This window comes from Chiloscyllium punctatum, chromosome 12 (genome assembly GCF_047496795.1).
Source record: "Chiloscyllium punctatum isolate Juve2018m chromosome 12, sChiPun1.3, whole genome shotgun sequence".
Taxonomy (NCBI): domain Eukaryota; kingdom Metazoa; phylum Chordata; class Chondrichthyes; order Orectolobiformes; family Hemiscylliidae; genus Chiloscyllium; species Chiloscyllium punctatum.
This window is the reverse complement of record NC_092750.1, coordinates 28,684,851-28,710,662: the sequence shown is the minus strand read 5'-3', so window position 1 is coordinate 28,710,662 and position 25,812 is coordinate 28,684,851. Positions and strand designations below refer to the sequence as shown.

The following is a 25,812-nucleotide window of genomic DNA, read 5'->3' as shown; positions in this document are numbered from 1 at the left end:
CATAAAGAACATAGTAAATTAAAAATCTGAGAGTACGAGAAGTAGTCAGAGTAGTCCTTTTACCTGACTTTGCTTGTAGAATTTTTTTACCTCCCACTGCTGAAACATTTTTTTGTTTCCTTTGTGAAAATTCATGTGGAACAATTAAATTGTTCCTCTTTAAACATTAAGAAATGAATCTAGGCCAGTTAGTGTTTGGGCAATGAAAACTTTTAACCAAGATTAAGTTGCCTCTGAGAGTATGCAAAAACATTTAGAAAGTACCTTCCACAACCAGTGTTCCAAAGCACTTTACAGCCAATGAAGTACTTTGAAAAGCAGTTACTGTCTTCATCTTCAATTAAAAATCACACAGCGCCAGGTTATAGTCCAACAGGTCTATTTGCAAGTACTAGCTTTCGGAGTGCTGCTCCTTCATCAGGTAGCTATTGAGGCAGGATTGTAAGACAGAATTTATAGCACAAGATCATAGTGTGATGCAACTGATACAATACATATTGAACAAAAGTAGATTGCTGCTAAGTCTTTCATCATTTAGAATTGGTTGTAGGTTTTGGTTCATTAATATGTAAATCCCAGAACTACTTTCAAGTCATTCCTGAGATAGCTCAAGGTGTTGTATTTAAAAAGTGATATCTTAGCTCGGACAATGCATTTTGCGCACATAGGCGCTCTCTTCCCCTTCCCCCCCCCCCCCCCCCCCCCCCCAACCATCTCTCTCTCTCCCACCCCCCCCCCTCCACCTCCCCCTCCCCCTCTCTCTCTTTTGCATGCACGTACACACCTATATAAGTCTATGGGGTGAATTTGCATTTGCAGAATTGTATTTGCAGATATATTCTATTTTGCTAAAAAAGCACGCAATCTGGAGACAGTCAATTCATGTGACATTTTATGAATTCCTGCTTTGGAAATAGAACCAGTCTGATTCAAGATTGGAATATAGACAGACTCAAACCTCACACCTTTAATAAATTGTTTGAGTAGAGATTTCACCTTTTATTATAAAACCTTAAGTAATCTCAGGAAGGTGACTTGAAAGCAGTTCTGAGATTTACGTATTAATGAATTAATCTGCAACCCATTCTAAAAGATGAAAGAATTAACAGCATTCTACGTTTGTTCAATATATCATATCAGTTGTATTGCGCTATGATCTGGTGCTGTAATTTCTGTGTTTTATGATCCTGCCATACTCGCTACCTGTTGAAGGAGTAGTGCTCCGAGAGCTGGTACTTCCAGATAAACCTTCAGGATTATGACCTGGTGTAGTGTGATCTTTAACTTTGTCCACCCCACTGACGCCTGCACCTCCTCCTCATAATCTTAAGCATCACAACAACCAATTAATGCACAGCAAGCTTCCACATAAAGAAATGTGGTAACGATCACATCTGTTTTTATGATGTTAGTCAAGTGAGATATATTATGTAGAGCTCGGAGGTCAATCCCCTTGTATGTTCCAAATTAGTGCTATGAGGGCTTTTAACCTGATTAGAAAGGAAAAATTGAACCTTAGTTTCATGACTGTTTGCTGAGAGACGACACCTCTGAAAGTGCATCACTTTCTAAATGCAGTGTTAGCCTTGAATTTTGAGCTCAAGACCTGGAGTGGATTTGAATCCACAGCCTGCAAACTAATGAGGCATAGTCAACAAACATAGGATTTGTGATGAAATTAGAATTTTGGGCCTTGATTGCACTACAGTGTATACTACTTTAATATCTGGATTGGAATTAAATTGGAAAGACCAAGATGGACTCAACGCAATCACTATTGTGCAGCAACTCCATTGGTAGTAATGTTATGTTAGTGAGTATTTGAGCAACTGAACCTTGTTTTAAGGAAGCCAGGTATGGTTGTAACATTGATATTCAGTCACAGGATCTCTTTCAGTTTTTACAATGAATATTCAGGTCAGCAGTCAAGGACTTTGGATATTTAGTTAATTTTTAATGTATGTATTCATGAGGTAAGAATCTGGCAATCAACTTTTAATCAGCATTGATGTAGATTGTTTTGTATCAGTGGAATAGCTGAACTTGAGAACAGTACATCCTGAAATAGAAATGGGAAACGAGCCAACAAATCTGATATCATACTAGTGGGAAGTCAACATACATGAACTTTGTAATGGATACTTGAGCAGCATTAGCTAAAGGAAAGAGTGTGACATTAGCTATCAACTCTAACTTTTGGAATTGTCAAGAACTCACTGAATTCAGTGATCAATGTAATTAAAAATTGCCTTTTAAAGATGCCACATATATCTCCCTAATAAGTGCAGTCTGAAGTAAAAAAGGAATGAGTCTGAAACAAATGCTTTATGATGATGTCCTCCTGAAAGAATGTCTAGAGCATGCAAAGTACTTATTCCAAACAGCAGAACTGCTCCAATTTTTATTACTTTGTCTAGTAATAGTGTGCAGCTAGCAAACTAAATCACTTTTGGATTGAATTCATGGCTTTTGCTTTTGGCTGGCTCAATGAAGTAAATGAAGTAATGGTGAAATTGGAAACTTTTTCTGGTTGGTTACTACTGTGTTCCTCCTTGTTTACTTGATTGCATGGTTCTGTTTGTTTAGGGTATCATTTGTTCTGTTGTACACCTGTGACGTGTGTTTCCAAGGAATGATTAGGTATTTTGAAGAGCAGAAGTTTTTGGAAATAATTAAACTGTACGCTGTCCCTACATGTTCAAGTTTTTAACATACAGTAATGAGCAAATCTGGGGTTTGTCTGAGATGAAGGTAGGAGGCAACTAAAATAGCCCACTGTAAAAAATATAGCTGTGATTGCAGAAACAGAAAACTAAAAATGGCTGATAAGATTTTTTTTCACATCAGTGTATTTCAAGCTACCTCATGGCTCATTTTCTGTTACTTCTAAATACATGTTTATTTCCATGTACATTAGTATTAGCAATATTTTGTTGTAGGGAAAAACACCTGTCTGAGTCAGAATTGGGGTTCGATGACAGTTTATTGCACAAGAAAATACTGGAACTCTAGGGAGACATTACAGCACAGTGATCAGCTGCGAGTCTTCTCTCGACCCTGAGCTCTGGTGAAGAAACTTCTTCTGTACATCCTGTGGTACAATAGGTCACTGATGAGGTTATTGCCTTTGTAACATGGTTTGTTTGTGGCAATCATTTGCAGAATCATAGATAGTTTCGATACGGTCTGTCAGTTCCAACGCAGCCTTTGTTAATTTCCAGGTGGTCATTGTCAATTTCAGCGTAGACATTGTTCGTTTCAGTGTCTGCACGGAAATCCATTGCTCTAGTAATGGGTGCTAATTGCTCTTCCTAACAAGGATGGTTACTACAGCCCTGGCTACTACCATATCGCATAGTCTGTATCAAGCTGTTAGCATTTCTGTGAGAGGTGTTGGCTGGACCCAGACACTTCCACAGGCAGTGTTCGTTACTTGTGTATTCTCTCCCTCACCAGTCTTAAACTAATCAACTGGGTTGTGAGTGCGTTGTGCTGGCATTCTCGTGGCCCCAAGTAGTGTCTGTATCTGCTCTGCTGTTTCACTCCATATTGTGATCCGGCAACCATCTTGTGTGTCAAGTTGGCCAACTGATAGCTCAGCAGCCATCTTGTGTGTCCGTGTGCCTAGTATCACCCTGCCCTGTGCCATCTCCCTCTTCAGTGTAAAACATAAACTATTTTCCTGTGCTTCTGTATTCTAATTTACAACATTGGATGTTCTCTTGTGTATTTTTACTGAAACATATTTGCCCCGTTTTGATGATGTGAGACATATGTTAATGGTAAGGTAGACGTATATTCATTCTCACAGCTGGACTTTTTAGTATTTTTGAATGAGAAGTTGGTGAAAGTGCAAGTGAGGGGCACAGGACCTTCAGAGAGTTGTGCACCTCCCTAACCTTTTGGATGTAAAGACTGAGAAATAAACAGGAACAATGAACAATTAAGAGAACATTAGAAAGTGTCAAATCAGGCCCAGGAAGCAGAGGGAAAGACTATTTGGATTTAGGGGCAGTTAAAGCTAGGAAGGAAAAGTACAATGTAGAAAAATAATCAGTGTTTTGAAACTTGATACTAATACTTGAAAAAATTTGTAATAGTTAGTTACAGCCAATAACTGGATTTTCAGAGATTTGTCACACTTTTAAAAAGTAACTTGTACTTGTAACACACAGACTTAACATTTTAGTCATAGCTATTATGCAGGTACAACAATTAAATGCTAATCAAAGACACAGTTTTAGTGTGTAGCACAGCTTAGACAGCAATTTCTGGGTAATGGCATTTTACAATGCAACTATCAAACGAATTTACAGTACTATTTAAATAACTGATTAATGTAATTTTTCTCCCAAACTTTGATATTAATGTAATTTTTCATTAGCCTATTGTTATGCAGACAGCAATAACTGAGCCATTGTAATCCTTTTACTTAAGGACAGCTTTGCCATATATGTATCATCTGTCCATTCTTAGGTTGGCACTTTCATGTGGGTAGATGAATTTACTCAATATAGTTGAACAATTTTGTATATAAAAATAATTACCGCTTTTGTCTACCTTATACAAACATACTCTTTATCCTTGTTTGGATAATTGAAAATTTGGACAATTGATTATGCATTTTGCTTGTCATATGGTATTAGATATTCAGAAAGTAATATAATGTTGTAAAAATGTATCAATGGATTTCTCACGGATTCATAGAATCCTGCGATCATACAATATAACACAGTATAACAAAATATTGTCATATCCATATTGAATGTTTTGGGCATTCTATTGCTGTGTATTGTTTAACTATAAAAAGTGACAATTGATGAATCTAGAGTAGAGGATTGTATGGTCATCCTTGTAATCTGAAATCTGTCAAGCAGCTTAGTGTTATATTACATGAAAGGGTCTACATAAATATATGCTATCATTGAGTTGTATTTTAAGCAATAGAGTATTAGCTTCCTTTTATTCCTGAATTACATTATCATCTCCAAAGTCACAAGGTTTGTGCTCTTCGTGGTTACATACAATCATTGCAGAAACTGCAAAATAAGAATTGCAGAAAGATGTGGTTGTATTTTGTTCTTCATTACATTCTATTTAATCAGTTGTCTGATCAATTTTCTTTGTTCTAAAACTAGTCTTTGAAATGATTTCTATTATTTTTCTTCTGGTTTTCCCTTCATTTCTGTGACCGCTGTGATTATCTGCAATGAACAAGAGGATCACTGTCCATCTGTGTTGAAAGATGGTATTGTACTTTGACAGCACTGAATAATGTTACAGGGTTTAAGTTAGGACATCTGATGTGACCTAATACTGATGCTGAGATCCAATTGCACCACATGTTTGTGCAAAGCAACTCCATTGTCAGTCACCTTGCCTCCATATTCAAGCTGCTTAGTGTTAACAGCAAATTGTCAGTTTGCAGCAGAAGTACAATATCATGATTGCTATGTGTTTTTGAGACAAAGTTGCAGTTCAGACTGAACAGAAGTCATCACGAGTTAGTTTTGCTGTTAAATTTTAATCCAGCCACCTGTTCTATAACTGACACAATTTCTAGAATAACCTTTTTGAAGTGAATTGGACACCATTGCATTTTTTCCATTTTAATTTTATTGAAACTGGATTTAGGATCTCAGGGCAGTGAATCCCAATTGATTTTGTATGTCAAATAGAATGAACTGCTAACAATGATACTATAGTGCGAGATGTAGATTCAGATGTCAATTTGAACAGTGTAATAGAGGGATAAATGTTTTTGACAACCAATAACCGCCTAGCATCTGCCTGTAATGAATTACCTCCTCTTGTAAGTCAGGTTGACTCAGTGGCTGACTTTCAGGTGAATCCCAGTGTTGTGATCACCCCAGGCGTGGAATGATGAGTCAGCAGTTAAGGCATCACTACATTTCAGGAGGGTACTGACATTTGGTTGAAAAGCTGAAATGAAGCCATAGCTACCTGTTCACGTGGATGTAAGTGTTCATGTGGATGTAAGTGATCCCATGGTATTACTTGACACTGAGGAACTTCTGGTATCCTAACCAACTTCTGGTATCTCTCAAACAAAACCACCAACTACACAGCTATTAGCTCACTCAAAAGAAAATAAGTAACACTTTAAAATTATGTTTTGGAGATGCCGGTGTTGGACTGGGGTTTACAAAGTTAAAAATCTCACAACACCAGATTATATTGCAACAGGTTTAATTGGAAGCACTAGCTTTTGGAGCACTGCTCCTTCAGGTCATTGTGAAGTACACAATTTTAAGACACAGAATTTATAGCAAAGATTTGCAGTGTGATATCACTGAAATTATATATTGAAAAATACCTTGATTGTTTGTTAAGTCTCTCATCTATTAGAATGACCATGTTAGTTTCACTTCTTTCATATGTAAATCACAACTTTATTTTTAAAAAATATTGCGTCCTCAAGTTAACTTTCACAATTGGTGTCAGCCCAGATAATGTGTTGAATGTGTTTGCCCCCTGTGTTCTGTTGTCTGTGCCATAATGTTTAGACTGACTCTAATCTTAAAAAAAATGAGTTAACAGAATCTTACATGGATTCATGCAGTTTTTGAGCAAAGTACAATGTAACTCTGAAAGTACAAATACACCCCACAAACGTATATGTATATTTTGTGTGTGTGGTGGTGGGGGGGGGGGGGGGGGGTAGTTGTGAGTGTCTGAGAGAGATGTATGTGTATAAAGGGGTCTAAGTCTGTGAGAGGGTGCATATGGGAGTGTGTGGGGCATGTCCCACTCCCCCACGCTCCCACGTGTACCCTCTCACAGACCTCGACCCCTTTACACTCTCTCAGATACATACGCACATGCATGTACACTACACATATACGTTTGTGGGGTGAATTTGTACTTTGCTCAAAAACTGCATGAATCCATGCAAGACACTCTCAACTGATTTTTTTAGATTAGAGTCAGTGTAAACATTATGGCACAGACAACAAAACACAGGGGGCTGAACATCTTCACGTTATCTGGCTGACACCAATTGTTAAAGTGAAGCTGCGAATGTATTTATAAAAAAAATTTTGTGATTTGTGTATGAAAGAAGTGAGACTGACATGATCATTCTAACAGATGAGAGACTTAACAAACAATCAAGGTATATTTCAATAATAATTTCAGTTATATCGCACTGTAAGCTTTTGCTATAAATTCTGTGTCTTACAATTATGTACTCCACAATCACCTGATGAAGGAGCGGTGCTCTGAAAGCTAGTGCTTCCAATTAAACCTGTTGGACTATAGTCTGGTGTTGTGATTTTTACCTTTAAAATTAATTGGCTATAAACTAGTTTAGAGTAGCCTAACATAGGAACAGGGGTAGACCATCTTTCATGTCTGCCATTTAATACTATCATGACTAATCCAACACTTCAATGTTTTTTGCACCCATTTATCTCCATCATTGATAAATAAGTTATCAACCTCTATCTTAAATATACTCCAAGGCTGAACTTCCACAATCCTGTGGTAGTGAATTTCAAAGCTTCATCAATCGGAGTAAAACAAAATTCTTCACACCTTGATCCTAAATGGCATCCCTCTTATTTTTAAGTTCTATCCTGTAGTTCTAAACTCCCCAACCAGGTGAAGCATTTCACCTGTTTCTGCCCTATCAATTGGATTAAGTTCCCTCCAGTGTGAAAACAGGCCATTTGGCCCAATTGACCCCTTGTAGAGTAACCCACCCAGACCCATTTACCCCTGACTAATGCACCTAACACTGTGGGCAATTTAGCATGGCCAATCCACCTGACCTGCACATCTTTGGATTGTGGGAGGAAACCAGTGTACACAGAGGAAACCCATGCAGACACTGGGGCAATGTACAAACTCCATACAGACAATCGCCTTAGACTGGAATTGAACCTGGTCCCTGGCACTGAGAGAGTGCAGTACTAACCGCAGAGCCACCGGGCCACCGAGAATCTTTTCAAAATCCTTCTGGAAATACTAATGTGATATATCCGTTGCCTCACCGTTATATATTTTGTTAGTAGCATCCGCAAAAAAACTTAAAATTTGCCCTTGATTATCAAAAGGATGTGGGCAGGGAGTATTTCATTCAGTTAGTCAAATTCCAGATAATCAAATGCTGGATTACAGTTTAGCTGAGCATCAGGACATTGCGATCTTGTTGGATAATCTGACTTTTGGATGATCAAATGCTGGATAATTAAGGTTCCTCTGTACTATTTCCCATTTCAAAACCCAGGCTGAATATGCCCAATCAAATCATTTTTATTGAAGTGTCCATTTATTGCATGTTTTGATGGGTTCTAGCCTTTTCCCTACTACTGATAGAAGTCATTACTTCTGTTTTCCCTTACTCTGGCAACATCATGAAAAGGTTGATAAAAAGATTTTGCTAACCCAAGGACTTCCCAAAGAGCTTGACGTCCAATGAAGTACTTTTGATGCATTGTCCATGTTGTACTGTGGGAAATGTGGTAAACATTTTAAACTTGCAAGATCCCACAAATTGCTGTAAGAATGATGAAAACCAGATAATCTGTTTTTGTGATTATCTTGGTCAAGTCGCTGAGTAACTCCAACCACTTTTAAAAAAAATTACAGAAGTGTGTGATGAGGCCCGGCTATTCTGAAATGTGAGTAGTTTACTGATAACCCAGTGATCAGATCCACAGATCCTTGGTGTTTAGAAGTCATGTTGTTGAAAGGGCTCAATCTCTGAACTATGTTCAGTGTGCTCTGATGCTTCTTGCTTTGTAATCTCAGGACCAATATTGCTTGGTGGAGTCTGTTAGCTCAGCTGGCCACTCAGCTGGTTTACAATGCAGAGTGATGCCAACAGTGTGGGTTCAATTCTCACACCACCATGAAGGACTCTCCTTCCCAACCTTACACATCAAACCCCCGCACCCCTCTACCACCCCCACCACCACCACCACCACTCCACCCAGCCTTCTGAGACACAGTAACTCTCGGGCTAAGCCACCACCAGTTGTGTCTCTTGCTTTCTCCCTCTCTTCACTGCTCTCTCACCCACTCTTTCCCTCGTTCGGTCCCCACCCCAGCTCTATCTCCATCCTGTGGTCTGGTAGGACTCTGATGAATTTGTTGTTACCTTTTGCAATATGGATTGCAAGTTACTAGGGCAATGGAAAGTATTTCCAAAGCAGAAATTGCTGCTCAAACATTGCTGAGAAATTCCTGACAATAAAAAGATTATTTTTGCTGGAAGGCTGTGCCATAAGTTCCATTTGTGTTGCATTTCTTGTCCATGAATATGTACAGCTGGCAACAAACATAGTAAGTACCTCCTTACAGGCAGAAAAAGGATTAGGAGATTTTATTTCATTTGTATTTTCCATTTGGAAACAAATTCCCGTTGAGATGGCACCAGATGAAGTTCTACTTGCCAATCTCTAACTCCTAATGAGTACAATTATAAAATAAGTTGCTGCAGTTTTTAACAGCACCTATTTGCTTTTTATTCTATGTGGCATTGAGTAACTCACCAAGTTTGATCCTCTATTTTCTGACTTCTGTGTGAGAGAGTGCAATGACAATGCAAGCACCAGTGTCCCCTTCAAATTGTACCACATCCAGAGTTGGATGTATGTTGCCACTGCTTTATTGTCCTGAAATCAGTGTACTCAAGTGCACCATTGGCAGATGCAGCAGCAGATCAATGAAAAGCTGCGCCACTGTCTTTATTGGAGAAATGGAAGTTGGCAATAATTGACACGTTTCATTTTTAAAGAATGACTTGCCTTGGAAAAGTTTGTGAAAGCAAGTGTTTTGGAAAAAAAAGAGCCCATGTGATTGAAGGAAATTTGGCAAATTGAATACGGAATTAGCTAAGTGGCAGGAAGCAAAAACACTCGGGAGTGTGTTTGTGTCTGGAAACCTGTATCCCAATGGAGTTCTGTCAGGATTATTGGGGTTCTTGCGACATATATGAACAATTTAGACTTGAATGTCAGAGGGTTGATAGAGTTTGCAGATGATATGAAAAATGATGTGATGGTGAACAGTGAAGATAGCAAGATAGCTTTAGATTACAGGAGGATATAGGCAGGCTGGTCGGATGAGTTGATTAGTGGCAAATTGAAATCAATCCAGATGAATATGAGGCGATGCACTTGTGCAAGACAGATAGGGCAAGGGAATACCTGATGCCCAATGGTCCCCTTAAGGTAACAAGAGAGATAAATAAATTAAGGTATATGGGATTCTTGTTTTTATTAGCTGAGGCATAAAGTTTAAGAGTAGTGTGCTGATGCCAGAATCATGTAAAACATTGGTCAGACTGCACCTGGAGTGTTGTGAGAGATTCTGGAATCCATATTTTAAGGAAGGATGTGATTGCATCAGAGAGGGTGAGGAAGAGGTTTACTAGGATGTTAAGTGGGCTGAGAAGAAGAGAGATTGGATTGATTAGATTCCCTACAGTGTGGAAACAAACCCTTCAGCCCAACAAGTCCACACTGACCCTCCGAAGAGCAACCCACCCAGACCCATTCCCCTACACCTAACACTATGGACAATTTAGCATGGCCAGTTCACCTAACCTGCACATCTTTGGTTGCTTTCCTTTGAGTAGATGAGACTGAAGTGAGATATGATTGAGATGTATACATTTTGTGGAGCATAGACAGGAAGAAACCTTTCCCCTTGGTCAAGGATCAGTGACCAAGGGGCATAGATTGGAGGGGATGTGAAGAAATAAATTTTTCTGAGGGTGGTGGGGTCTGGAACCCACTGTCTGTGTGGATGGTAGAGGCAGAAGTCCTCAACATTTCAGAAGTGCAGGTATTTAGATTTGCACTTGCAATGCCAAAGCATTCAAGGCAAACTGCTGGAAAATGGGATGAGAATAGTTATGCAGTTGTTTTGACCAGCATGGATTCAATGGACCAAAGGACTTTCTTTTTGTCCTGTAGATGCCCGAATAATTAAATGCAGTTGTAATACAACCCAGTTAAATAAATGAACTATCCAAAATAAAACCTGAGAAATTTATAACACATTCCTGTGTTGAAACGCGAAATGAAGTCTGCCTACATAAGCATGTCACATTGATTATGGAATGGCTTCTATTCATGTTGGTCCTGAATTGTTTCCGTTTTTTGCCTTTTGCATGTTATGAGCATGTATGACAGAGACACTTCTATAATCCACTTTTTCTCCCTCTTAAATTACAATAAATGTTGATATTTTGCTGCAAAGAGCTTAAAGATCATAGTATCTAAGATAAGGGTTTGATTTTTAATGTGGAGATTGAATTTTGTTTTTTTGTGAAGTTATACACTTTAATGTTACATTTGAACTTAATTCCCTGTGTAGTATTTTATTGATCAGGTATAGAGATTTAGAAATGTGCAATAAAAAAAAATCCACATCCTAATATTTCTCATCATCTTGAAGCATTTATAGTTCTTTGTCTATTCTTTTGATCATGTACCTTTCACATCTTGCTATCATCAGTAATGATATGATATAATTTGATTATATCTGATCATTAAAATAAAGAAAAATAGCTCAAGAGAAACTGAACTTTGAGGTGATGCTGAATAGAGATGATAGGGGACTCACCTGATGACTGGAGAGCCAACAAGAACTTGGTCACTCTTCTTTTGGATAAGTAATTTTGTATTAAATCCCAATCAGAAACTTCAGTGGAAAGTGACCGGTCTTCCCTGGGATCATAGGCACAAGAGGAAGGTGGCGGCTATACCCACTGTGACACACACCTGAGGGATCACTGAATCCCAGGCCATAGCTAATGGTGGGAGGGCAATAGCAATGAGGGAGTCGTGGGAGGGTATTATGGGGAAGGAGGTTTGACAACAAAGGCTGACTGTCACTCGGACCTGATGAAGAGCTTATGCCTGAAACATCGACTCTCCTGCTCCTCCGATGCTGCCTGTCCTCCTGTGCTTTTCTAGCACTGCACTCTTGACTCTGATCCCCAACATCTGCAATCCTCACTTTCTCCTGTCACCAGTGTCCCTCTATTTCCAAAGCAGGGTTGCCTGTTCAAAAACATTCAGTGCCTGTGTGAGGTAAGCTCCCACAGATTTGTTTATTATGCTTCTGAAATAGCGAACCCAATATCTGCAGCTGATTCAGTATCAGAATTGGGAGAATGAAGCCTTTAAGTGAGCATTAATTGCCAGAGTAGGGGACTCACTTGGCAATGGGGGGTGAAGGCCATCCATCCACCTTCCTGACACCATCTTCATTGGTTCTGGAGGGAGGAATACGATGGGACCCCCAAACAATAGATTGGAGAGTAATGTGTGAAAATGCAAAGCAACTTATTTGACATTATGTTTGTTTTAATACTCAACTATTTAATGAATTGAAAAACAAACTATTCTGCACTCTGGCAAAACATGGTTAAACGTAGGTGCAGTTGCATTCCTTCAAAACACATTTCTGCAGAATGGACCATGAAGCAGAATTTCTGAGCAATTTCAGACCAGAGGAAGTTGTGATCAAGCTACATGGAGATTTGCTCAGACCACGTTTTGAATGTGATTGATAGTTCTGGTTGTTGAGAAGTTGGGAAAGTATTCAAATGCAAAAGCCACCACGATGATCCTTTTGTCTTAGGGATGAGTTATAAAATGAAACTAGCTTTTGAAGAAGAATTGAATTGATCTTTATAAGTCTGTACCTTGTGTGACAGATTAATGTGTAATGCAAGTTAAAATTGAACTGCTGATTAGACAGGATCAAACGAACAGATCCAATTATTATAATGTTCTTCCTGCAGGAAGTGATGACTGAGAATGAGTTTCCAGGAGCAGTGGTGAAAGCACAGGATAAACTGGATGGGTCACATAGCGTAATGTTGGCAACAGTCCTTTTATTGGTCATACATTTAGCTATTAGGCCATCTAAAGTTTTCAAGATTGGAGCTATTGACTTAAAAGGTATTCACAAAATCTGGATACTGTATGTTGAATCCATTTCTGTTTTGGCCACTGTTTTTCTTTTAAATGCATTGAATACTGGTCATGTGCAGATACAGAAATATTTCAATCAAATCATAAGGGTAAAGTCTGGCAATGCCCAATTTTGCCTTTTTCTAGGGACAAGCAATTACAAGTTTGATAATATGAAGTTGTGAAATTGATTTTTGATGGATTTTGATCTATGAAATTAGCACTGTGCATCTATTCTGCTTGCAGTAAAACAAGGCATAGATTTCAGTTGTTTCACAGAAACATTATCAGCCGTTTGTCTGAGAAACAGCACTTTTTCTGAAAATATTCTCCCAAGATTTTAGAAACCTTCTTCACTACTTGATTTATTTGAATTATAACCAGATGAGGGGTGAATTGGCTCTCTTTTTAATCATCTTAGTTGATGAGAGCAAAGATTTTATTTCTTTTTAGCTTGCGGTTTTACGCAGTTCAATTAAAACATAGTACGCTATTTCAGAATTAAGAAACTGAATAAAAGTGTTTCCTGAGAAAGAAATTTTATTATTTACTAGCCCTAAGAAAATAATAAAACACATTAAGCACAATTATGAAGGTTTTTTTTAAAGGGAGAGTGTCTAGTATATTCCAGAAAGATCAAAGAAGATGCACTTTTAAAATTCCTTAGAGTCATTGATGTAAGCTTTTTTTGAGAACAATGGCTGTTTAATTAGTGTCTGTAGCCTCTGCAACAGTGAAATTTCTAAATATTTTTGAACGGTCTGTAAATAGATGTTTCTCCACTTAGTTTTATCACCAGGTTTTGCCTTTTGAGAGACCAATAGAAAACCGAGGAAAAACTTGACTTCAAGTTTTGCTATTACAAATCTTTTGCTCTGTTAAAATATGCTTGAAATACAGCCCATCTCTATATTTCTGTGTCAGGCTTCATTTTTTTTTTCAGCTGCATAATTTTCAGGTCATCCCTCATCCCGTAATAAAGGAGGCACATCCATAAAGATCAAACTGCAGTAATAATGTCTTACGTAAATTTCAGCTCAGGCCGTTTCTTGTTAGCTGATGGTTAACTGATCGCTATGACCAAGTTTGGCAGTGTCTTTTTTGCCTTTTCAAAAATTGTTTCAGCCCATGGTGTCCCCAGATGTTGAAATCAGATGATGGAAATCACAATTGATGTTCCACATTTTACCATTACAGTCTGGTTGATGCTGTTATAGTAATGAGACAGCGAACTGTTTTGAAAACCAGTGTTTGGTAGATTGCCTTCACTTTTGAAACCAAGTAAACTGATACCTGATGGTCATGACGAACATTATAAACCACTGTTTGAGCATGCAATAATTGAAGGTCAAAGTGCGGCTGAGCTTGATAAAAAGTTGATTGGTTTATTGGGCTAGTGGCAGTTTCAATGACCCAGTTATAAATATCCCTACCTCTGGATCAGAAGACCTATATTGAAGTTCCACCTGTGTTGAGGTTCCACCTGTTCTTTGGATCTCCCATAACCTGCCTCAGCAGGTTTAATAAACCATAACGGTGAAGCTTTTTTTTCCCTCTCTTTAATGCTAGAATTGTTAATGCAAGTAGTGATGTGAAGCCAGTCCGTAACTGAGTCTAATCTTGGTTTATATGCTAAAATCTTTTTGCTTGTAGAATGCATGTCATCCAACTTCAAGGCATAAGCTATAGGTGCAGAGAACTGCTTTAACAAACAAAACAGAAAACTGCATGTTACTTATTTCCTTGAGAAATTGCCTGCTTTTTGATCTGATCATCATATTTGTAGATCCTGGAAATAGAAATCCAGATCCATGTGTTACACCAAGTTGTATTTTCACTCTCTGATTCATGAGTATGTTGCTTCAGCTGAAGAAACCAAGTACTGGAATTAATCCAGCAGTTTTCTTTCCAAAGATCCAGACAGGGCCTGAGCAATATTTAATGTTGTTGAAGCAAGCTACAATGCTCCACTTGAATATTATACTTTGCAACATAATTAGATTAGATTAGATTACTTAGATTAGATTACTTACAGTGTGGAAACAGGCCCTTCGGCCCAACAAATCCACACCGCCCCGCCGAAGCGCAACCCGTTACCTAACACTACAGGCAATTTAGCATGGCCAATTCACCTGACCTGCACATCTTTGGAGTGTGGGAGGAAACCGGAGTACCCGAAGGAAACCCACGCAGACACGGGGAGAATGTGCAAACTCCACACAGACAGTCGCCTGAGGCGGGAATTGAACCTGGGTCTCTGGCGCTGTGAGGCAGCAGTGCTAACCACTGTGCCACCGTGCCGCCCACCCATAATCCATAATGTTATGGATTTTAAATTGATGGCTTAAGAATAGTAAGAATGCTCTTACCACGTCCTTTCCTGGACAAGTACCTTAAAATACCTTTTTAAAACTACATTTTTCAAAATAATTCCTGAAAGGTTTGCTAACTGCTTGGGAATGTACGTAAGAGACCTTATTGTCCTGCAAACATGTTCAATTATCTGATGTGCCAACAATCATTTCTGTCCTCTTTCTGTTTGTGATCGCCCAGCATTCAATCCCGATCACAGGCTTACTGCAGTTATAAGTAGTAACTTTCTGCTCTTTAGAATTGTCCCATGGAAAGAAAATCTCTGGCAATGCTGTAACAATCTATTTTTATCTTTTAAACAAATAACTTAAACATTGTGCTTCAAACTTAGTAGTTTGAATTCATTTGTGCAAAAAAGGTTTTTGACATTAGTTTGAGGTTCGGCGTGCTATTTGGAGCTGAAATGAGAAACCAGTATTTTTTTTTTATTTTTCAGCTGACCTGGGTCCATTGCAGCTAGTGCCCACATAGTTGTCAGAAACCTTCAGAATTTATTTTAGAACAGCAAGGCATAAGGCCTGACTTTTAATGTATTATATTGGTTGATATTAATCTTTTTGATGCTAATACATGTGCCTTACACCGATGTGATCATTTCAGAGTGTAATTTGACAACAAAAGCTCTCCTCCATTTTTGTAACTTTTATGGGTTTGTTAGTGTAAGCTTAATTCCATGATTTACACAATCATGCAATCCCATGAGAACATGTGCACATTGGTATACATACGTGCACCAGTGCACACAATTGAATTGTTTAACTGTGCATGTGTTCTGATTGACTCTGACTCAGAAGAGAGCAAAAATTACAACTTTCTTTGGCAAGACAAACATTCCCACAGGCATTGATGCAGCAATATCTGAGGCCCTAAAAGTTGTTTTAATCATTTATACTGTATAAAGCATAGAATAAATTCCAACAGGACTGCTCTCCTCGAAGGATTGGTTATTTGATACCCAGATGGTTTGTAAAATGACTATGTTGTTCCATAATAACGATTGTTCCAATTATCCAATGGTGTTGAAGCTTATTGATTCATCCAAATTAGTGTGGGCTAGGATGTCACAGAAGCATTCCCATCATGGAAATGGAAAACTGTCGTATAACTGCTGGAAGCCTCATCAATCGACTGGGGCAGGTGGGCAGATTAATTATTTTAATTTTCACTTCATTTCTCATTCTTAAAAGAAATAGAATTACAGTACTCTTTTTATTCTAATATGGAACACAAACTGGTAAAGTGGGAAGTTTGTTTTACTGGGATCAGTCTTAGCCTGGAGTTGCATTTCTGTCTTTACTTGATTTATTTTATCAGCTTCCTCATCTGTTACTCTGTAGCATCTTTAATAATAGCTGCAGGGATTGGGGGAGAAAAATAAACATATGGTGCTCATTGCTTCCAGGTCGCCGCCACCTTTCTGTTCAGCAGAATGATTGATGTAGCTGTTCCAACCCATGTCGTGATGACCTTATCACCCCTGTGTAACTGGCATGTCAGAACCGTAATTATGACTTCACTATGATAAATACATGTTTGAAACTGATCCAGTTCTTCTTTCTGGTGGAAATTCACACTGATGTGAACAAATCCAAGCTGTGGGTTTGTATTAGCAGATTGTGCAAAACACTGTTGGAATAAATCCCAATTCTGTAAGCAGAATGCGTGGTCACATTATCTACTAATATGTGCATTTTTCAGGGAGGGATTGATGTAATGATATTGCCACTGTACTAGCAGTCCAGAGCTCTAGTTTTAATGGTCTGGGAACATGGGTTTGAGCCCCACCATGGCAGATGATGAAATTTTTGTTTAATAAAACATCCCTTCCAAACTGTATGCCATCCTCATGGATCACAAGCCAGGAACACTTTTCATAACTGCACTATGGATGTACCTGAACCACAGCAGCCTATAGGATACATGAAGGCATCTCACCATCTTCTCCAGGGCATTGGCAATGAATGCTAGCTTAGCCAGCGTTACCCACGACCTTGAACTGTTTTACTTTAATTTGTGCTGTTAAATAATGGGAGCGCCAAGATGCCACTCTGGAGGGTAACATTTCTAATAATGGTGCTGTTCTGCTAAAATGAAAAAAAAATTGAAAGGAATTCCCTGTATTTGAAATGAAGTCAAAAAGAGATTGCATGTATTAAGACCTTTTGAAAGTGAGGGAGACCGACAAGAATGGCTTGCCATTTATGATAAATGTTCCAACAGGTGATGGTGGTGCAATGGTATTGTCACTGTATTGGTTATCCAGAAAGCCAGCCAACTACTGTGGGGACATGATTTCAAATCCCGCCACAGTAACTAGTAGAATTTTGAATTTGGTTAATAGATTTTGAATGTAAATGTGGTTCATCATATCTGATGCTATAATCGATCTTTTGTAAAAGAAAATCCTATCTGGTTTTCAAATATCATTTAGGAAAGGAAATCTGCCATCCTTGCCTGGTATGACCTATATATGAGTCCACATGGGCAATATGGTTAGCTCTAAAATTCCAACAGAAATAGGCTAGCAAGCCACTTGAAGACAATTGGAGATGGGAAACAAATGCTGGAAATAAATGGTAGTGCTAGTGACAATCACATCTCATGAAAGAATAAAAAGAAACAAAAAGCAGTAACTCGAAGCAGCAAAGTGAGGAATTGGTAGTTTACTTGTTTGCTCCGATCAGAGACATCTTTTAAAAAGAATTTCCCTGTGAGATGGATACTGTACAATATCCCCTCTGAATAATTTTTCGTGCCAGCTGTGCAGTACAAATAGTAACATTTTCCCATGGTATGGAGTTTTTCTGCAGTTCATCTCTGTTGAAGGCTAGAGAAGGAGCAAGTGTGGAAGTAATTAACCTCACTGGGTCAGTTGTCTTACAGGATGCAGGCAATGGTGCAGAAGGGGAGACTATTTAGAGAAATTAGAAAAATTTAGAGACATTGTGGAAATGAGGCAAAAGTAGGATGCTGAAGATTGGGAGATCTGAACCCATTCTATAAAAGTCTAGAACCAGCATTAAAATAGAATACACTGTAAGTATGCACAAGTCGGTTAGTAAGTTTAACAACAAAGGACTGGTTCTGATGTTTTTATCTAGCACACTAGTTTCAGGGTATGCACATGAACTGTTGTAAACCATGTGTTGTCAGCATTTTATCCTTTATTACAAACTTTCATCAGATTTTGCTTTTATTTATTCCTTAAAATGTGTGTTGATGCATTTATGTATTTGCCTATGGCTTACATCATATGCCATTCTGCTGAAAATATTCCATGGCTTGAGGAAAAATGGACTACAGCATTCATTTGCACACTGAAGTAGAATCTATGCTGAATTTGCTTCATTGAGCTGACCTGTAGTAGTAATTGTGTTGCAGCAAGAGTCACATTCAGCAGATGATCTTATTTACTCAATTTATTATTTCCTAATTATCATCAATCAAAATGTGATGAGTGTGGGTCTGCAGATGCTCAGTCCATTCTTTAGCCTCCACATAATGAGCAGATTCACAAAAGCATTTAATTTTTACAATGCTGATAGCTGTTTTTCCAGAAGGGTCTGTCTGGGTTTTGGCCCAGCTGGTGGATTTTCCCTTTGTTCCACCTTTCAGGATGAATACCATTGTATGTCATTGGTCTTGTTAATGTTATCTGTCCTTGGGAGTAAATGAAAAGCGATTTTGCTTTGAGATCATCCATTGAGCAAGATGTAGAATATGTGAGACAAAGAGCACTCTGAATCACGCTAACAATAGAAAAATAAAGGCCATAATTCGAAGTTTCATACTTTATTTTGTAGATGTGTTCAATTTACCAGTTAAGTACTTCATGAATCAAGATGTTTTCCTTCATTGGGAATGATTAACTGCTTTTTAAAAGAAATTTTTGATGTGGCCTTGCTTTTGCAAAACATTTATGCTGGATACTTGAAACAGCATTTAGGTCCTAAATCTTGAGTAACAATTGGCTGATAAACAATGATATGGTGAGGTTAGTTTCAAGAAAGTAAAATAAATTGAGGGTTGGGTAAACTGTGATTGTATATTAAGTTAATGCATTTTCCCTAGAAATTATTAAGATTTGAATATTTTAATATTGCTACTATAAAATCGTTACTTTACATTTACAGTTTTTATTTTTGGAAGTATATTCCAATCTCCATTTGCATTAATAAAAATGTGGATACAGTTATTCTATTTCTTATTTCTTGGTGCCATTTTTTAATTTAACTCCAGAAATTTGCATGATGCATTTGTGCAGAGTAATAAATAATCATGATGTTTGGAATTTTTATCATCTTAGAACAGACAGGGTCTTGCAATGCAGAGTTAAAGCCATATCAAAAATAGCTGAAGATAATGGTCGCATGTTTAATGAAGCAAACCACCCTCTGGCCTAAAAAAATGTATAAAGGCTGAGTTTGCCATTACAGTTCCAGCAAGCGCACGTGCTTTTCAGTCTTCTAGTAAAAATGATCTTAATATTGGCAAAAAGTGCTTTCTGGAGTTCACTATATCCTGAAGCTAAAATCTTATGATGGACTGTACTCATTTACAAAAAAGTTTTATAAACAAAAAGATGAAATCAGCATTTCCATCCTTTTCATCAAAACTCTTGCTCACGTATAGATGGTGCTATAATTCAGGTTTTATTTTATCAGACTACAAAGTAATATTTGACAGCAATAAATTGATGGGAAATGATGTTTATCAAAAACATTATTGTTTCATGATAATGGAGAGACTATTTTACACACCTCACTAAATTTATCTCTGACTTTTCTGGTTCATGGCTCAGCACCTAATATGTTAATTGGTCAGAATTATCAGCATAACCTTATATAACTTGGAGTAATAATGAGGGCCATTGTTGCGAAAACTATTTGGTGTTGAGGTGTTTGGGGTGACTTTTGACAGGGGTGGGGGTCATGGTGAAGCTGGGGTGGAGGGGTGGGGTTGTAGGCAGTGACAGAAATGAAAGCATAGAAGACAAATTCCCACAAAATGATGTCTCTGTCTCAGTCCCATATACAGTTGCTCAACTACATTTGTTGTCCCCTCCCTCCACCACTGATCATTCTCCCTCTCTCCTCATTACTTTAATCTCTTTCCCTACTTATTCCCTGTTATTTCTCACTCACATCTTCATGCTTGTCTTTCCTTGGTAACTTTGTCAACTGCACTCTCCTTATGACTTCTCTTGATCTCCTCCTATTCTCAATCCCTGTTGCCTTTTGACCACTTTGATCTCCCTCCCTGGTACTGCACTATTTATCACCATCTACCTTCACTTTCTCATTGCCTGCTGATTCTTCATGTGTACATTCTTCATGTTGTTTCTCCCATCTCCTTCACAGCAGGCTGACCTGAAATACATTTTCAGGGAAATTGAAAACAAACTGTAGACCAGTTAGCCTAATGTTAGAAAATACTGGAATCCAGTGTTAAAGTGGTGGTAGCAGGGCTTGGAGAAATTCATGGTTTTATGAAGAGGCAAACACGGTTGACAAATTTATTTGAATACTTCAATGGTGTAACAAATGTGTGGGGGTGAAAGGAAATCTATTGGTGTATTTGTAATTTCAAAAGACATTTGATAGGGGGAAGATATCCTGAGGGATATATTAGTGTGGCTAAGGAATTGGCTGACTGACGGGAAACAGCATCAGGATAAATGTCTAGTAAACTATATAACCATTGGAGTATTACAAGGATCACTACTGGAATCTTAATAAATTAAAATGAACATTAATGGCTTGAATAAAGGAATAATACATTGTAGCCAAATTTGCTGACAACATGAGGATAGGTAGAAAATAAATTTTAGGACACAGGTACAAAGGATTAGGGTGGTTAAGTGTATGGACAAAACCTTGGCAGGTGAAGCGTATTGTGGGAAAATCTGAGGTTATCAATTTCTAAGTGAAGAAAAGTAGAGCAATATATTATTTAACCGAAGAGAGACTACAGAATGCAGTAACACTGAAGAATGTGGGTGTCCTGGTGCATAGATCACAAAGTTGGTATTCAGCATAGCAAATAGTTAAGCAGGCAAATGGAATGTTGGTCTTTATTACAAATGGACTATAAATATAAAAACTTTGATACTAAAATCACAAGATCAGAAGTGGGAATGTGAAAATATCATTGAACAGTGTTCAACACTGTCCACAACTCTTCAGATATTGGAGCAGTCTATTCTATACAATCTGGACAACATCCAGGCTTCGGCTGATAAATGGCAAGTAACATTCATGCAGGGCAATGGCCATCTCTTTTTTTCTAAAAAAAAATAGTCTAAACATCACCCCTTGACATTGAATGGCATCAGCATTGCTGAATCCCCAGATTCCATAACTTGGTGATTATCATCGACCAGAAGCTGAACTACACCAGCCTAGAAATAATGCAGCTGCACAAGGAGATTAGAGACTAAAATGTCTGCAGCAAGCTAGGAGAAAGTGAGAACTGCAGATGCTGGAAATCTAGAGTCAAAGAGTGTGGTGCTGGAAAAGCACAGCTGGTCAGGCAGCATCAGAGGAGCAGGAGAGTCGACATTTTGACACAAGCTCTTCATCAGGGACACTCAACACGCACTCTTCGATAGCAAGCAGTTCACCTCTGGTCTCCCAATGGCTGTTCACCATTTTAGCAGGCACAAGTCAGGAGTGCGATAGGATACTCAACATTTGCCTGGATGGGTACAGTTTCAATAACATTCAAAGCTTAAATCCATTCAGGACAAAGCAACCAGCTTAATTGACAAATCCATCACCTTTCAACATTTACTCCTTGCAACACCAAAGTGGCAAGTCTCTACTAGGCGAAAGTGAGTACTGCAGATGCTGGAGATTAGAGTCAAGATTAGAGTGGTGCTGGAAAAACATAGCAGGTCAGGCAGCATCCGAGGAGCAGGAAAATTGAGTCAAGTGTCTACTGTCTACAGGATGCACTGCAGTCTGCATCTCAGATGTTACTACAGTGTTATAGTTTCTTCAATGTCTAGTGTTTCAGAAACAAGTACCGTATTGATGCATTCATTGCTTATATATATCACAGGCAAAGCCAATGAATGCAAATATTATTTATTGATGTAATATTGACAAATACTGGTCACAGGAAAAGACTTGAAATGCACCTATGTTCTCAGGTAAATGTGATGAAACCTGTGTGGAAGATCACTTTTCTCTCAGTTTACATGCATTTGAAATAGTCCTATAAAACTAAATAAGTACAAACTGGCTACTGCTTGAAAAGATAGTCTTCTGCAATGTAAACGTATTGTGGAAGTCTGCTATTCATTGGTATTGGCCAAATGCTTGCGAAATAAATAATGTGAAAACCGATTACTGAAGAAACTCAGCAAGTCTGGCAGCATGTGTAAAGAGAAAGCAAAGATAATTTTTGAATCTAGTGACCCCTCTTCTGTTCTGTGAAGAGTCACTGCACCCAAAATATTAACTTTTATTTTCTCTCCAAAGATGCTGCCAAATCTGCTGGATCTGTCCAGCAATTTCTGTTTTTGTTTCAGAATTCTAAATGTACATTTTTGTTTTAAGTAATTTGAACTGTTTGCCTGGGTATATTGTATATCCTACTTGACTTGTTGATTATTTTGGGATATATGCTAGTTATTAAGTCAATAAAGAATTTATATCTAAAAACATTAACTTGTTATTTTAGTGCCAGTACCGTCAAAACAATGTTTGCAAAACGTTCACATTTTGTGTCAATTCAGATTCTCTTAACATTTATAGTTTTGTTAATCTCTTCCTTTAAGCATACTCCAACTGAAACAATTGATTATTAATTTCAGTGTTAAATTTGGGGCCAGTGGGAATGATAGACTAAATTCACTTTCCCCATGGCTTGTTAATCCAATTATAGCATGGTAAATTGCTAAAACGCTCTTGAAATACAAATAAATAACTTATGGATCTGGATTTTGTGGTCAGCAGTAAAGCAATGATGCTCATCATAAAAGGCTGTCTACAAAAATCTGATAAGCTCTGGCATAGGTTTCAACTTTCCTGATATTAATTTTGCTCTGGTAGAAATTATGTAGGACATTTGGTATTTAGCAACAGTGATGAAATCAAGGTTAAGCAGCTAATCACATTGAAGAATTATCAGACAACAAACCAGGGGAAATAATGGGCAGGTTTTATCTTTTATTTTTAACAATTTTACAGAAAATAAAATGGAGCCTGAGGCATCATAATAGAATTAAGGCTGAAACTATAAAATCACTTTTTTTTAAATTTTCTGTTTTGACAAGTTATGGAATTTTTATCATGGCATGGAGAGATTAGAAGCCATACCACTCTTCATTGGGGGATCAGTGCAGTTCACTACATGGCTGTAAAACCTTTCGGCCCTTGCTGATCCACATTGTCCATATCCTCTCACATTGTTCATACGTTCTCAATGCATATTCTCCTTGTTTCCAATGTGCAAAACTCATGAGCCATGTAATAATTTTTAAAACTTTCAAATGCTGAAGAAATAGAGAAAAATAAATTCACTTTTTTCTTGTGGGAAAATCCCTCTTGGAAGTTTCATTTAAGTGCCATCATTTAGAATCCCCTTGAGAAAGTAACCTCTCATCTCAAATGCTTCTTGTCAAAACAATTCCAGAATGTCCAACATATTTAATCCTATTAGCTGTATAAACTACATTAAAACATAGCAAACAGTTCCCTCCACACTGTATAAACTATGTCTGCCATGCTAGATCCATCAGAAGGGTTTGGAGCTCAGCCATACATTCATAGTGGAAGTACATTGCACAGGTGAATACAAAGCCTGTGCGAACATTAATACAATAAATTGTTTGAAGTTGATCAAATGATCCCCAGTCAACTGTTTAATTGAAACTCCATTAATCCTGAACCGAAAAGTTAAAGTAGTCTAGGACCTGTTCGGTTTCTTTAAAGTCTAAAGATCTCTTGACTTCATTATCATTGTACATCGCATCTGGATGTCACATTTGAATTATATTTATTATAATGTTGGATGCAGAAGAACACTTCATCCATCGGATAAAATACTCTAATGCCTGTGGACACTGACAGTGTGAACCAATTTACTGGCCAATAACCTTGTAAGTATGGAACCGTTATGATGAATCGCTACATTGACAACATTAACTGAATCACCATACACCGTTGAATTGGGATGTTTAAAGTCACCAAGAGCTTTTAAAAGTACACATTTCAAAAGATTTGAATTCCACAGAAGGCCTTGTCCAAGGTTCAGCTCTCTCAGGCTTTTGGAACCTACTTGCCTCAAAGACATTGCCACTGTCAAAGAAATTTGGATTTGTGCTGACACTTACTATGTGCGCTTTGGGCCACAATCTACCATATTTCTCACCCCAGGGGAAAATAGTGTCCATCAGGAATTTGCTGGCATGTTTAAAATTAAGGCTCTATGCACCTTTCCTTTCAACATCTAAATGTGAGGGAGAGTTCAGTTCAGAGTGCTCCATTTGAGAGCAATGATTTATTACTTTTTTTTTAATCATTGCATTTTCCTATTACGTTCCTGACATTTGGAACAATTACTGCACAGCTACCTGTTTTATTTCTGAAACTGGAGAAGGATACTTGGATCCTCTTGAGGCGTACAAATGGTTATAAGGTTATTAAACAAAATACCTTCAACAGAATTTTGTCAGAAAATGGGATCATCGTTTTAATTGTATTTTCTTTTGAAGTGCAGACAGTGAGACTATAGAAAAGTAATTCAGTTTCTAATATCCTGGCAATAGAAACATGAAATAAAGTCTTGCCTGATTCATCAAGGCATGCTTTGTGAGTTTGATGTGCGAAATGTCATTGCTACTGACCTTATTACATACCTTGGCATTGCAGCCTGGTAACTGATCACTTTCACCTGCAGTCTAGAGATCGATGGGTACTGGTATATTTTTAGACTACTTAGACAGACAATAGCTGTGGCTATTTGTGTGTTATGTTCTTGTACATGTGATGTTCAAATTCAATGACTATTTGCGTGTTTCTGATTTATAACTGGAGCTTAGCAGGCAGTGACCTTGAAAGCTGATTGTTTAACAGAAGCAATTATCGGAGGAGTTTGCATTAGGTTACACGAGATCATGGAAGCTGCTGTATACAGAGAGCCACAAAATACGGCCCATCACATCGACGTTTTATGATTTTGCTGATCAGTAAATCCTGATTACTGGATTTAGGTCTGCCCTGAGCTCCACAACGAGGCACTGTACAGCTTCATTTTCCTCCGGGCCACACAATTACTGCCATTCCACTGCATCCGGATCCTTGACAGCTTCAGCTGTATTTTTTTATTTATTCATGGTCTGCAAAGGCATGAAGTCAGAGGTAGGTGAATTATGCAGTGCAGCAAGTGACTGCAGTCATAGTAGTAGTCTGATGAATAAGCACTGTCTATAGAAGCTTCTACTTTATTAGTGTTTGTTTATAGCGGTATAAGACAA

At 38.0% G+C, this 25,812-nt stretch overlaps 1 protein-coding gene across 8 annotated transcripts in view; it reads left to right on the top strand.

The window, feature by feature from the left end:
- iqsec1b (IQ motif and Sec7 domain ArfGEF 1b) overlaps positions 1-25,812 on the top strand; it is a 484,326-nt gene that overhangs the window by 328,856 nt on the left and 129,658 nt on the right. The window contains exon 1 of one of the 8 annotated variants that reach the window (XM_072582219.1): positions 25,471-25,696. The exons of the other annotated variants lie outside the window; for them this stretch is intronic. The gene's annotated coding sequence lies outside the window, so the exon portion shown is untranslated. Of the gene's footprint in view, positions 1-25,470; positions 25,697-25,812 lie in introns of those variants that run through there. 8 annotated transcript variants of the gene reach the window in all.